Source organism: Hydra vulgaris, chromosome 02 (assembly GCF_038396675.1).
Source record: "Hydra vulgaris chromosome 02, alternate assembly HydraT2T_AEP".
NCBI classification, from domain to species: Eukaryota; Metazoa; Cnidaria; class Hydrozoa; order Anthoathecata; family Hydridae; genus Hydra; species Hydra vulgaris.
The window spans coordinates 55582417-55596819 of record NC_088921.1 but is presented as its reverse complement, the minus strand read 5'-3'; the positions used below and the strand labels follow the sequence as shown (position 1 = coordinate 55596819).

The 14403-nt window shown below is 28.5% G+C and overlaps 1 long non-coding RNA gene across 1 annotated transcript; it reads right to left on the bottom strand.

Annotated features, from left to right (window-relative positions):
- Positions 1-540: 540 nt before the first annotated feature.
- Positions 541-2559, bottom strand: LOC136076554 (uncharacterized). Its single transcript, XR_010636365.1, has 3 exons — positions 2476-2559; positions 891-1449; positions 541-770 (listed from the first exon to the last, which is right to left on the bottom strand). It is a non-coding gene; the product is annotated as an uncharacterized LOC136076554 (long non-coding RNA).
- Between the last annotated feature and the right edge of the window lie 11844 nt (positions 2560-14403).

Sequence of the window (14403 nt, the reverse complement as noted above, 5' to 3'; positions counted from 1 at the left end):
ATGTCGAATCAACGTAAATTCAACGTTAGGTTTCAACGTTATTTCAACGTTGTTTGCCGGCTGGGTGGTTTTCTTCAACATAAAATTGCGTGAACCCAGTGGGTACAATAACGTTGAAATAACGTGGAAACAACGTTGCAAACCGACGAAATGCAATGTTGAAACAACGTTGAAATTTGGCGGAATTGGAAACAAAATCCGACGTTGAAAACCACGATGTTGAAACAACGTCGATGAAAACGTTGTTTCAACTTCGATAAAATGAAAATTAAAAGTTCAACGTTGAAATTACGTTGTTTTAACGTCTTATCGACAATATATCAACCATATATGGTTGATATATTGTCGATAAGACGTTAAAACAACGTTCAAACAACCTAATTTCAACGTTAAATTTTGGTCATTTGATAAAAATTATACAGCCTATTGGGTATAACTTATATCAAATAGGCTGCAGCCATGTTAAATTGTCATCGTTAACATGTTAAATTGTCTCGACTTGGATTGCGATAAAATAAGAAAATAAAAAAGCAATATTTTGAGCTAAAAGTAGTGTATTTCATGTTCAAAAAATTATTTTAAGGGAGTTTATATAAGAAATAGATAGAATGTTAACATTTTATATATACACTTTATATTAACATATTCGAATTGTCGTTTACGCACCGACCGCCACCATTAAATCTGTCGGGTGCATATTTCAACAAACTCGTGATATCTGTTCTGACTTCAGCAACCTGTAGCAGTCGCTTTACTAAGCATGACGCTCTCTATAAAAAAAGGTATTGCCTGAGTAATTTGCAACAAGTACAGCAAGAACTTGAAATTAAAGTAGCACCAAATCATCAAATTGTGTTTTTCAATAACAGATAACATTACTCATGACTTACCAACAACAATCTTACAAATGTTTGTGTCTTCAAATTTCTCTTTACCCTTGCCGCCAGCCATGTTGAACTTTGATTGTAAACCATTGGTCATCAACCTACAACAAAAAGTTATTATATTTTAAAATACATTAAACTTTGATACAATATCAGGTTAGGTAGCCCAATGGCACCGCGTATACCGCGGAATTCCGAATAGTTTTAAAATTTCAAAAATTCAATGACTTTTTTTTTTGTAGAAATAGGTCAATTTCAATAAAAATTATACGTATATATAATAGATCATCCAGGTCAAAGTGTGGAATATTCCCCCCCCCCCCCCTTATTTTCCCTCTTAATTTGCTTTCATCTGAGTTGCTTTTATTTTTAGTTTTAAATTTCATCCTGTAAGATAGAGCCTGAATTATATTCAGAATCTACTATTGCAGTAGCCTCACAATTGCTGCTGCTACAAACATCTTCATTTAATGAAGCTGAGCAATCAATACCAATGTCACTACTAAGAAGCTCATTAACCAAAACATTATTCCGTCTCCATCGCTTTAACCGGGTAGCCATTTCCCTAAACAACAGAAGGCACTTTATAGTATGTATATATATATATATATATATATATATATATATATATATATATATATATATATATATATATATATATATATGTATATATATGTATATATATATATATATGTATATATATATATATATATATATATATATATATATATATATATATATATATATATATATATATATATATATATATATATATATATATATATATATATATATATATATATATATATATATATATATATATATATATATATATATATATAGCGGAAGAGCGGAAGGAAAAAAGTGATTCTTACGCCAACACATACGTCACTTTTAATTTCTTTTGACTTTCGTCCAACAATTGCGAGTTGTCAGAAAGTTTAAACCATTAATTGAATAACAAACTGATCGTTTTTTAAAAAAACCACAAAAACGCAAATTTAATTGACCAGAATGTTTTTAGAAACATTCTGAATGTTTTTAACAATATAAACAATGTTTTTATTTTAATTTTTTTTAATAAAATGTTTTTATTTTTATATTTTTTACTGTAAATCATGCGCGGAGTGTTGCTACATCGACTATCTTATAGCCTGACTCGCTAGGGAGTGCTGCTACATCGACTGACAAAAAGCCTGACTCGCAAGGGAGTGCTGCTATATCGACTGACAAATAGCCTGACTCGCAACGGAGTGCTGCTACATCTACTATCTTTTAGCCTGACCCGCAAGAGACTGTTGCTACATCGACTGAGGGTTTGGTTGGGGCAGGCAGTCTATCAATTTATAAAAAAAAAAATTCCGGTCTTGCATTTTAATTTTTACTTTTTGTCAATATGGACTTTCTGACAACATATAAGAGTTATATATATATATATATATATATATATATATATATATATATATATATATATATATATATATAACATTGATAATATATATTTTATATTTATATAATATAAAATTAGTATAGTCAAATATACTAACATACATAGTAAAACAATTTAATCAAACTCTAAAAAACTACTTACTTAAACAAACTCTAAAACAAATTCAAGCAAATTCTTTATGCAATACACACGTCTGCTAACCGGCCTAATCAATGACTCATAAAGTCACGCATGCGTATTTGAGTTCTCAAAATGCAAAACGAACGGTGAAACTCATAATATAGACGTTGAATTAACGTTGATTCAACGTCGTGTTAAGTTGATCGTTTTCAACGAATTTTCAACGTTGATAAAATGTTGATTTTTGGTTATATGACGTCGCGACTAAAAATCAACCGTAAATCAACGTTGAAATTACGTCGTGTGTCCACTGGGTCGAATAATGTAATAAAGATTTTTGATATTATTTTACTAGTTTGATGATGTAATCTCGATTTCGCCAAAGCGTTGACTCTCCACTTCAAAACAGACTTATGTTAAAATTGAGTTATTTTGGAATAAATAGGAAACAAAATAAAAAAGTACAATTAATCAATCCCTAAAAAGCTCTACTAAAATGCGTAATTTAGGAGTCATTATTTCATGTAACAAGTGGAGCAAACATTTTTGATCAGTTGTTTCAAAGTCCTTTCAAATTCTTAGTATGCAAAAAGACACTTTTATTGATGAAAATACGGCTCTCAAGTTATATAAAGTTATATAAATTTATTAGACCACACCATAAATATGCAGTGTCTATATGGGCTTCTTATCTAAAAACTGATAAAACCTAAGTTGAATCAGTTCAACGCAAAACAATAAAACAGGTTTCCAGCATGATACATTTTTAATACTCCAAAGCACCAAGAAGATTGCCGTGAAGAAGAGCAGCCGTGGCGCAATGGTTAGAGTTCAGGCTCAGAACCCAGAGGACCGAGGTTCGACGTCGGCTCTAGCTCAATAAGCGACATTGGTAAGGAAGGAGGCGTGAACTTCTTTTTAAAAATTTTGATTTATATTTAATTAAAACAAAATTGTATTTAAAAACAAAGTTTTTTTTTTGTTTGATTAAAATTTTGCGGGAGGCCTATTTTTTGTTGCTAGGTTACTGGTTGAAAGATGAGATGGTGTTGAAAGATAAGATGGTGTTGGAAGATGAGATAATATTAAAAGATGAGATGGTGTTGAAAGATGAGATGGTGTTGAAAGATGAGATGGTGTTGAAAGATGAGATGGTGTTGAAAGATGAGATGGTGTTGAAAGATGAGATGGTGTTGGAAGATAAGAAAATATTGAAAGATGAGGTGGTGTTGAAAGATGAGATGGTGTTGAAAGACGAGATGGTGTTGAAAGATGAGATGGTTTTGAAAGATGAGATGGTGTTGAAAGATGAGATGGTGTTGAAAGATGAGATGGTGTTGAAAGATGAGATGGTATTGGAAGATAAGAAAATATTGAAAGATGAGGTGGTGTTGAAAGATGAGATGGTGTTGAAAGACGAGATGGTGTTGAAAGATGAGATGGTGTTGAAAGATGAGATGTTAAAGTTAAAAAAAGTTGAAAAGATGAAGATGATGAAGAAAGATGATGAAAAGATGAAGATGAAAAAGTTAAAAAAAGTTAATAATGGTAAAAAATATAATATATATATATTTTTAATTTGTTCAAATTTATTTTGTTTTAAATAAAGAAGTGAAGATAAATTGTTTTGAAGTTTTAATTTTTTGAACTCATACAGAAAGCACACAATAATCCGGTTCCATTCACTGATGCACTGATGTGTAATTGAATACTTACTATACCTCAAAGTTTTATCGGGAGAAACATTTAGCTTTTCATTATTGATATTTTTAGTTAAATGTGAATGTATAAATCGAGTTTCCGTGAGAAAGATTGTAATAAAGGAAGATAAATTTTTATTAAAGGAATCAAAAATAAAATGAAGATTAGCTGATGTAACTACTGCTGACAAGGTACGAACTTTATGTTTTTTGAAGAAGTTTAAAGCTTCTGTATTATAGAGCTGAAAATTTCTTATTTGGATTTATTGACGCTGAGCCGATAACAGTTAATTAATATTACAGTTGCCAATTTGTTCGCAAACCTGACAACAGTAATTGAGATGAGACTGAAAAGTTGAAAAGTACATACTCTTAAGGGTAGTTTTATCAACATAATGGCGAGTTATTGAAAGCATGCCATTAGCTCAATTAAGTTTTATACGGAGTGCATTTATATGAAAATTTCATGAGAGATTTGAATCTATAAAAAGTCCAATATCTTTAACAACGTGTGCTGTATATATGCGTCTATTATTAATTTTAATATTAGCTAGATAATTTTTGTATAAAAATTTTTGTCTTGGAGATAAAAATTTTAGTTTATTTTTTACAAGCTCAGAGAAATTAGGTTTGCATTAGTCAATGAACTAAACCTTTTAAATCTAAGTTTACATTCTTACACAAGGAATGATAAGACTTATTATTATGCAAGATTTTAGTATTATCAGAAAACAAGAGTGACAACCCTATCAACTATAAGAATTCTACAATAGTTGACTACTCGATGCAGTTTTAAGATTGAGATTAAGTTGCAACATTTCAGAAACCTATTAAGGTTGACATCAAACCTGTTAAGGGTGATATCAAAAAAGTGACATATTGAACGCACAGCATAAATGTGATCTGGTGGATACATGGTTATATATAAAGATTAAAACAATTTATGGCTAACCAAATCGGAAAAAATCATATAAAAACCAAAATTTAGCCAATGGAGGTATATGCATACCAAAGAAAATTCTACTGATGATTTAACAAACGGACTTATTGTATCCAGTCTAAAAAAACACAGACCTAAATGGTAAAACTAGATAGAAAAAAGACCAAAATTTTTGACTGACAAAAAAAATAGCCAAAAAGAAACTTAGGGAACCATGGCAACTACAATGTAGAAAAAAATACAAGTAAGTAAAATTTAGAGCTTGTAAAATATGGATTAGTTATTGCAACATCAGAGGTAATGTTAACTTCAACTTTCAAAAGTGTTTACTGGAGATATTTTTTTTAAGCAACTATACGTTACCAAAAGCAAGTAGACTTTGAAAAAATTTCAACTTCAAAAGATTCTTAATGCAGTTAATGAACAGTTAATCAATGCAGGTAATTTATTTTAGTATTCTTCAGAGTATTTTAAAGGTATCAAAAGCTACTTACACAAAATAATTTTCACTCTCAAATATTTCAAATTTTTAATAAAATCTTGGTTTAATAAAGTCTATCTTGATAATTTTTATTAAAGACTATTTGGATAAATAAAGTCTTGGTAATTGGTAATGGACTTTATCTGTGGTTAGTTTAAAAAAATGGAAAATTAAAATGTACATGTAATTTGTTTCTAATAAAATGTCGCAGGTCTATGAGGCATATCTAATGCAAAATTTATGACAAAAAGTTATGAATTACCACCAACAGCAAATAATGCAACAGAATGGGATAAATGTTTCATATGTCAAGGGTAATCATCAGCCAATAGCGACAGTATTAATTTTTCTAAATCAAAAAAATAGCAAAGAAACATTGGATAAAGACATTCCTTAAGTAATGTCTTATATCCTTATATTAACTTCTCTATAGAGAAGTTCAAAGAAATAAGTTTAATTGTATAACTATTTTTATTTTTTAAGACTTTTTTTTGTCATTTGTATATGACAGAGGGTAAGTGAGTTGAAATGATCAAATAGATTATTTATTATCTCTCTCTGATAATATAAAGACAATATATTGTCTTATCAAATATTGACCGTGTTCTGCTGTCATATTTTCTCAAGTATTGAAGCAAACTTTTATTTTGTTACTAATAAACATAATTTAATTAAACTTTTTTTAAAGCAAACCATATGTTTTTATTTTACTTCTTGAGTAGAGAGTATTTATCTCAAAGAATCTGGTAAGTTAATTATATACAGATAATTTTTCAGTTGGTTTAACGTCCCCAATGCAAATATTTGATAACTATCACTACCATCGAGCATCTAAACGAAAAAAGACATTAGGCGTAACAGAAAAATTATCAATCCAAAACCATGGTACAAGATCAAGGTTTCAAGCTAACAACTATCAAGAAAATTTTTTCTTGTGTGAGAAGGTAGTCAACAAAAACCAAGTGATGACTCTTGAACTAGATAAAAAGGTTTGCAGACGTGCTGAATTTCTATCAGATGCTTATCGCAAAGCTGAGTAAAGGTGATCTACGTAGCTACTGAGGCTTATTATCATGAAACTTGTCTCAGCTAGTTATATAAAAGGATACAGATAGACCAACGATTAATGAAAAGCGGAAACAACATTGTTTACGGGATTGTTCTTGTAGAAATAATTTAGTATATCTATCAGTGCTATGAAAATGAAAAAGTTATTCCTGTGTTTCTTTTATCAGGGCAATACCAATTGTTTTGCAATCGTATGAAAAGTTATGATAAAAGTTTCAAGTTTGATAACAAAACTAGACTAAAAGAAAAAATTATTAATATTGTACGAGAGTTAGAAGAATTTAAAAAAGGCAGAGAAGTTTTGCTAACATTTAAAGCCGATTTTGAATGTGCTTTTTCTGATGCTTGTTATTCAACAAATAAAAAAAAGGAATATGTTTAGTAAGACCAGCAACAATTTTACGAGATTAAATTTTTAAAGTACTAAGTACTGATTGCTTTCCAACAATTTCAAATGGTTAGAAAGTGTACTTATCCTAAACATATTAAAAAGTTTTATTAGAATGGTGTTATACGAATATAAGGTAAAATATGTTAACAATAATTCAGCATATAGAAAATTTGCAGCAACTGCTTCTTAACTCATATTTCACAATTGTTTAAAAAAAAAGTCGAAGCCAAACATGAAGGAAAATATACCGGTCATAAAGGAGTTAGAATTCCACCTTTTCCATTATATATTGGTTTAAATATACATAAACATTCCAAAACAGGTAAGAAAGGAATTGTAAACAGTTTAGTAAAGTTCGGAGTGTACCTCAAACAAAAGTTGATGCCATTAAAACCATACTAACAAGTCAACTATGCAAGCTTTACAAAGATAACAACACGGTTTGTCCTCATTCAATGAATAAAAATGTTTTTACAACTGCAGCAACTGCTAAGATTGTAAACAACCCTTCTTCTAGTACAGCTACTTAAACTTTTTATGGAACATCAATCTCCGTATTTCAACATGCTGAAGTAGACTTACCTCTAGAGAAGTTTAGTTATGATTTTTTGGAAAAAGTACTGTTTTGAATTTCTTAGATATTTCATTCAAAGATAAACAGAAAACAAAAAATTTCAATCATAGATAGACAGAAAACAAAAAACTCTTCTGTTTTGTTGTCTATCATTAATAAATTGATCAACTCAACAAATATTGCAAGACAAACTTTCAATATAGTTAAAAATTTTTTGACAAAAATCAACCCGAATCAAGTCTCTGTAATAACTGCTGACCAACCAGTGTATATTTTAGGTAAACAATTTCAGTGACACTACCATGAACTTTATGGCAAAGATAAACTTTAAATAATGATGGTTGAGTTACACATAGAAATGGCCTTCTTATTTTTAGTTGGAGGTTGATTAGAAGACAGTGGTTAGAAGGCAGTGGTTGGTGTGATGCTATAACTAAAGCTGCCATAACAACTTCTTGACGAACTGAATCTATGCTAACTGGTCAAAAAGTAAATCGTTCAAGGTATGCAACACAAGTTTTATTGGCTACTTATATTTACTATTGACTGAAGCATTTCAAAAACATCTACAACTTTCTTTGACTTGTGGATCCATCATTTAACAACAGCATATACTCAATTTAAACTGCTGTTGAGTTACAAGTAATAGTCCTAATGCTTGTTAAGAATTTCAGAATGGGAAGTTTTATTATGTTAGTCAGTGCATTGGAACAAGTTGTTTCTTGGATGTTTACTTTAGGTTGCAAACATTATTTTAGATGGCTTCACATTTTTCTTGCTGACATAAAGACGCACCCTTATAAACACCCTGAGATTTACACCGAGTTCTGCAAAAGTTTTTTCACATTTTAAAAGACAAGACACTCTTTTTCATCTATGGCTATAGATCAGATCCATGAGCAAAATATTAAAATCATATAAGAAGATGGCGGCCTAATTGAATTTTAGATAGCCCAAGTGCAATGATAAAATGGATGGTGTGTGAAACACTAATTGCTGAACTTTTAAAGGGATTTAGAGAAGAAGAAAAAGATTATTAAAAAAATCATCACGTAGATACACATATCTTTGTACAGAATGATAATAAAAATGTATCAAAGTTTATTAAAGTTATAAAAGATTTTGGAAATGAAAGATATTACTTAACGCAGAAGCTGGGGCATCCGATAAAGTAGCTAAGCAAACGGGTATTGAGTCATCCAGATGCTATATTCAGAATAGTCTAACAACTGGAAAAGATTCAATTTACAAAACAATCCCCCAAAATAACTTACGTCTGCTTAGAGAAAATTAATCCTTGCTACTCAGGTAAGGAAGGTTAAAAACAGTAATGCTCAAAGAAGAATCCAAATTGTTTGCATCAATTTATGTTGCATCTCAATATTTTTAATTTAGTTTAAAAACTCAAACCAAAAAGATTTGTTGGAACAATGTGAGGGTATGTGTTTCTGATTCAACTCGAATTAAATAAAACGAATTAAGTAAAACGTAACTTTACTTTACTTGTCTGGAAAAGTCTAAAGTTTTAAACTATATACATTATAGTCAAGTATATTATAAAAAAGTAATTATAAAGATATACAGCATTTAATGATTTTAATAACGCAAATTTAAATTTATTCTTTTTCTTAAATGAGAGAGAGAGGAAGAAAAAAAAGTAATCTTCTTTGAATTTAGATTTTTATTATATTTGACATTAATTTTTTTCCATGCTTTATATAAGGTTACTTTCTATATATGTTTGTGTGCAACAAAATTTGAAATCAATTTTTGAAAGCTTTTTTCTCAACCAATTTTGCTCAAATTTTGCACACTTAATCATTTTCGATGACAATACAAGGAAATGGAAAAATTTGACCAAAAAAAGTTAATTAAGTTAACAAAAATTTAATTTGTATTTTCCCATACATTTTATTTATTTGATATGAATTGCTTATTATGTCACAAAAATCATTGATTTGCAAATTATTTGCAGTTTCGAAGACATTAAAGCGCAGTGATTCAAAACCTATTGTTTTTTAAGTCTTAAGTTATTAAGTTAAAAAACAAAAATTTAGTAAAAACAGTAATTTTTAAATTAAAAAAAAAAAAAAAACAGTAATTTTTCCTTCTACAAAACTTCTAACAAAAAAAGAATTTCTAGGCCCAATAGAATTCTGCTTGCATAAAGCATGGATTTGAAAAAAGAATTTTTTTTTGATTTACTAGTTAAATTTCGTTTTGTTGAATAAATAATTTTGATTATGAACTTATATGTGTATATATATATATATATATATATATATATATATATATATATATATATATATATATATATATATATATATATATATATATATATATATTTATATATATATATATTTATATATATTTATATATATATATATATATATATATATATATATATATATATATATATATATATATATATATACTTATATATGTATATTTATATATATATATATTTATATATGTATATTTATATATATATATATATTTATATAGTATCTTATGATTGTAAATTAACTTTTATGTTTTGTTTTTTTCATGTTTTTTTTGTTGATTTTTGTTTTCTTAAATGAATTTTTAAAATTTTCTTTTAATAAATAGCTTTGAAATTTGAATATATAAAGCATTGCAAGACCGTAAGACGCTAGCTCTTTAGGCACTGCTCTAAAGAGCTAGCGTCTCTTGTGCCATCAACTAAAATTCATTCTCGTGTTACTCGTCATTCAATTAAGTCTCATCCTTTTTCTGTTACTGTTCCTAAGTGCTCCAAAAACGCTTATTCGTCTAGTTTTTTTCCTGGAACATCAGTTCTTTGGAATTTGCTTTCTTCTTCTTGCTTTCCTGATTCATATAATTTGCAATCCTTTAAGTCGTCCATCAATTGTTATTTTGCTCTACAATCTTCATCTTTTCTCTTTCAGTAACTTCCAACTTTAATTAGTGGCTGCTTGCAGCCTTGTTGGAAGCGAAGATATTTAAAAAAAAAAAAGAAAAAAAGAAAGTTAACATGTTGTGATTAAATTACTTCCTTAACTTTTATTAAAAGTAACTTTGGAAGACTCTACCAAACTATTTTGCATTTTATATAAACTTTTTTGAAACATTTTGCTTTTTTCTCTCATTTTTAATTTTAGTTACAACATATTTATATAAATATCGATAAAAAACAAGGAACTTTGTGGTAAGAAAAACTTGTCTTCTTCTCATCCTTGTCATCTTTATAAATTATAAAACACGGGACTTGTAAATATTTGTACCGCTAAAAAAAAAATGTATTTAGTAGACTTTGTAAAAATTACCACCTACAAAGGATGCACTATTTCAGCATTTAAAAAGAGCTGTGTTTGAGGAAGGTACATATTTTTTAAAATACTTGGAATACTTGAAAATACTTTTTTAAAATTCTTGGATGGTACATATTTATTAAAATACTTGAATGAACTTATCAGTGTATTCAAAAAGTTTTATTGAATCAAATATTTAAAAATAATATTTACATATAATTATTTGTTTAGTATCATATGGAAACAATCCTAGGTGCCACAACAGATTTTACCCGAAGCTACTAAATGAGGTCGGAAAAATAATTATATTATATGCCAAAGTTTTTTAATAATATTGGGCCTAGCCCGTAAGGCTTAGTGTTACGGTCATTGAGCACGACTATTTTCCAAATCACAATTACTGTCACCGCGAAAGAAGTTGTTTGTCTCTGGAAGACGCCTGGGCTAGTCTTTTAGACATAAGTCAGTTATAAATCCATGCATAGGTGTTTAATCCATCTTGGTTTTCTAGAGTATGACTGGGCTGGCTTTGTGTAGTTAAGAAATAAATCTTTTACGCTGATTACTAACAACACAAAACTCTACTGAACGACATAAACAGCACGGACTCATTACATCTATACACCCTTATGCACATACAGCCTGTTTACATCGTTTGCATGCTTTTTATTCTTTTATTAGATAAACTATCTTTACTTGAACTCATTCTCATTTAGATAATATTTTCTTTTAATAGATAGTATGTGGTTGGAGTGTAGATATTAACTTGTATGTTATGTACATGTGGTTATCATGTGTGATTGAGTTTTGATTTTAGGGTTCATATATATATAATTTTGTATTGGAGTTTATGTATGTATGTGTATGTATATATGCATGTATGTGTGTGTCTATATATATATATATGTGTGTGTGTATGTGTGTGTGTGTGTGTGTGTGTGTGTGTGTGTGTGTGTGTGTGTGTGTGTGTGTGAGTGTGTGTGTATATATGTATAAATATACATATATAAGAGCGATCCTTTTTAACTAGCGGCAATTTACTTTTTTAGAAATTCGATTTAGATAGGGTCTCAAAGGTACCTTTAATTCGAACCGTATAGTAAACTTTACTTCTTAACAATATTTTTTCTTGCTTCGTACATCGTTTTTATATCACGACATATTGTTATATCACTCAAAATAATTTTTTATCCACTCATTTGGCTTAAATTTATCTTGTCTTATTTTAGTATTTTGTTTAATTTTATTATATTGTTTTTTAATGTATTATTTATCCGCTTATTTTTATATTATTACTATTATCAAGGAACTTTTATGCTATAGTATCTTACATTCATTACTCAGCTTTGTTTTAATTTTCAAAATTTTCGTCTTTTATTATTATTCAGAGAATTTCTTATATCCTTCGCTTCATGTTTAAATCTTTACATTACTTTTAATTCTAAACGTAGAGAAAACTTTACTTCTTAAAAAATGTTTTTTTCATCATGAAAAAATTTTAAATTATTTATAAGTTCATGGTTCGAGCATGTATTAACTTGTATTAAAACTGTGTAAATTTCTTTTAATTTGATTATTTTACGTTACCATTAAGTTTATCGTTTAATGGTGTCTATCATTTAGTTACAAACCCACAAACATTACCACTGTGTTTGCTGTCTCACTGCTGTTTTTTACTTTAAATTATCTTCACGTCCTTACAGACGATGAAAAAGAGCTTTTAAGTTTAGGATTAAATTTTGTTCCTTCAATTACAAATATGTCCCTTAATATTCACATAACGGCTTTTGAAAGATTTAAAACAACCCTTCTCCTACAACTCTATTTTGGGCCGATGAGATAACGATTCATCCATTTCATAAAAAATCAAATTGGTCTCCCCCTATGACAAAATACAAAACTGTTATAAGTTATCTTAACTTGGTAGAATGTGATATAACCGCACTTGTTTTCTCACAACTACTGAAAGTTGAAACAAATTTAACTTCTCCCAAATTTAACTCCCTTATGTTTAATCCCACAATTACCATAAAAAAGGTCGACAAGGGAGGGGGTATATGTATTTTAGACAAAAATGACTATGAAGAGAAGGTCTCTCTACTTTTATCAGATAAAAACACATATTGACCACTCTCAGAAGATCCAACAAAAAGTATAGCAAGAGATATTAACAATCTTATTGGCTATATGTTTCTTCATCATATGATTGATTAAAATACATCAGAGTTCCTATGTCCAAAAATACCCCTTCGTACACCCTTGTTTTATGACCTTCCCAAAGTTCATAAGATAGGCATTCTCTTAAGACTAATTGTTTCTGGTTGCGACGGACCAATCGACAACTTATCGTTCTTTATCACAGAATTTATTCAGCCAGTTGCTGATAAAAAAACATAAATGAAAAATCTATTTTTTCTTTACTAAATTACAATTCCTAGGTGTTACTATTTAGGTGTTATAATATTATTAGTTTATCCTTACATCAATTTTCTAGTTTTATTTATATTTAATCAGAATTAAACTTTTTATCGTGCATTTGTTATGGTCTCAAATATGCATTAATTCGGACCTCATTTTGAAATATGTTTTCCCGCTCTTTACATTATTCTTGTACTTTGGTATATTTCTTATGTTATTATATTTAATAAATACCCATTTTACCGAAAATTGCCTGATTTTCTTTTATTGTATTTTATTTTACTAAAATATTATTTCATATAAGTTTTACTCTTTGAAACTTAGATTTAGTTATGTTCTTACTTATTTGTTGATGAAGTTTTTTGTATCGCTTTTGTTATGGTCTCGAAAAAACATTTAATTCGGACCACAGAGAAAACTCTACTTTTTGAAATTTCGATTTTGTTATGGTCTGTCACAGAGAAAACTGTCCGTCGGAGTAAACTGTCCGATAGGAGTAAACTGTTCGATAGGATATTTTACTCCGGAGTAGATTGTCCTACATTGGAGTAAGTTGTCCCCTTTGAATAATGTGAAATTTCATCAAACAAAATAGTTTAAATAAGATTGCGGATGTTTTGAAGTAAGATGAATTAAGAAAGTACTTAAAGAGTTTTTAGAGAAAAAAAGGTTTTATTTTGTATAATTTAAGTTACTTTTAGAAATACTGTCACCATAGTTCTTATTTGTTAGAGTGTTATTATTATTAGTTCCTGAATTTAGTTATTATTATTATTATTATTATTATTATTATTATTATTATTATTTAATAATATTTACTACAATAATAATAATATTGTAATAACTAATTTAATTAGTTTTAGATGGAACTAGAGATGATAGCTCCTTTCAACAGTGATATACTGCATTAAAATAAAACATACTAGTATTTATTAATTAGGCAAATATGTAGCACTCTGCTGCAAGTCAGGCTATTTTTCAGTCGATGTATGTACTGAAGCCCCCGGCAGCAGGCTATTTCAGTGTGATATCAGTGTGCTCATCTTAACTAGCAATTTAAGTTAAAATAATATATATATATATA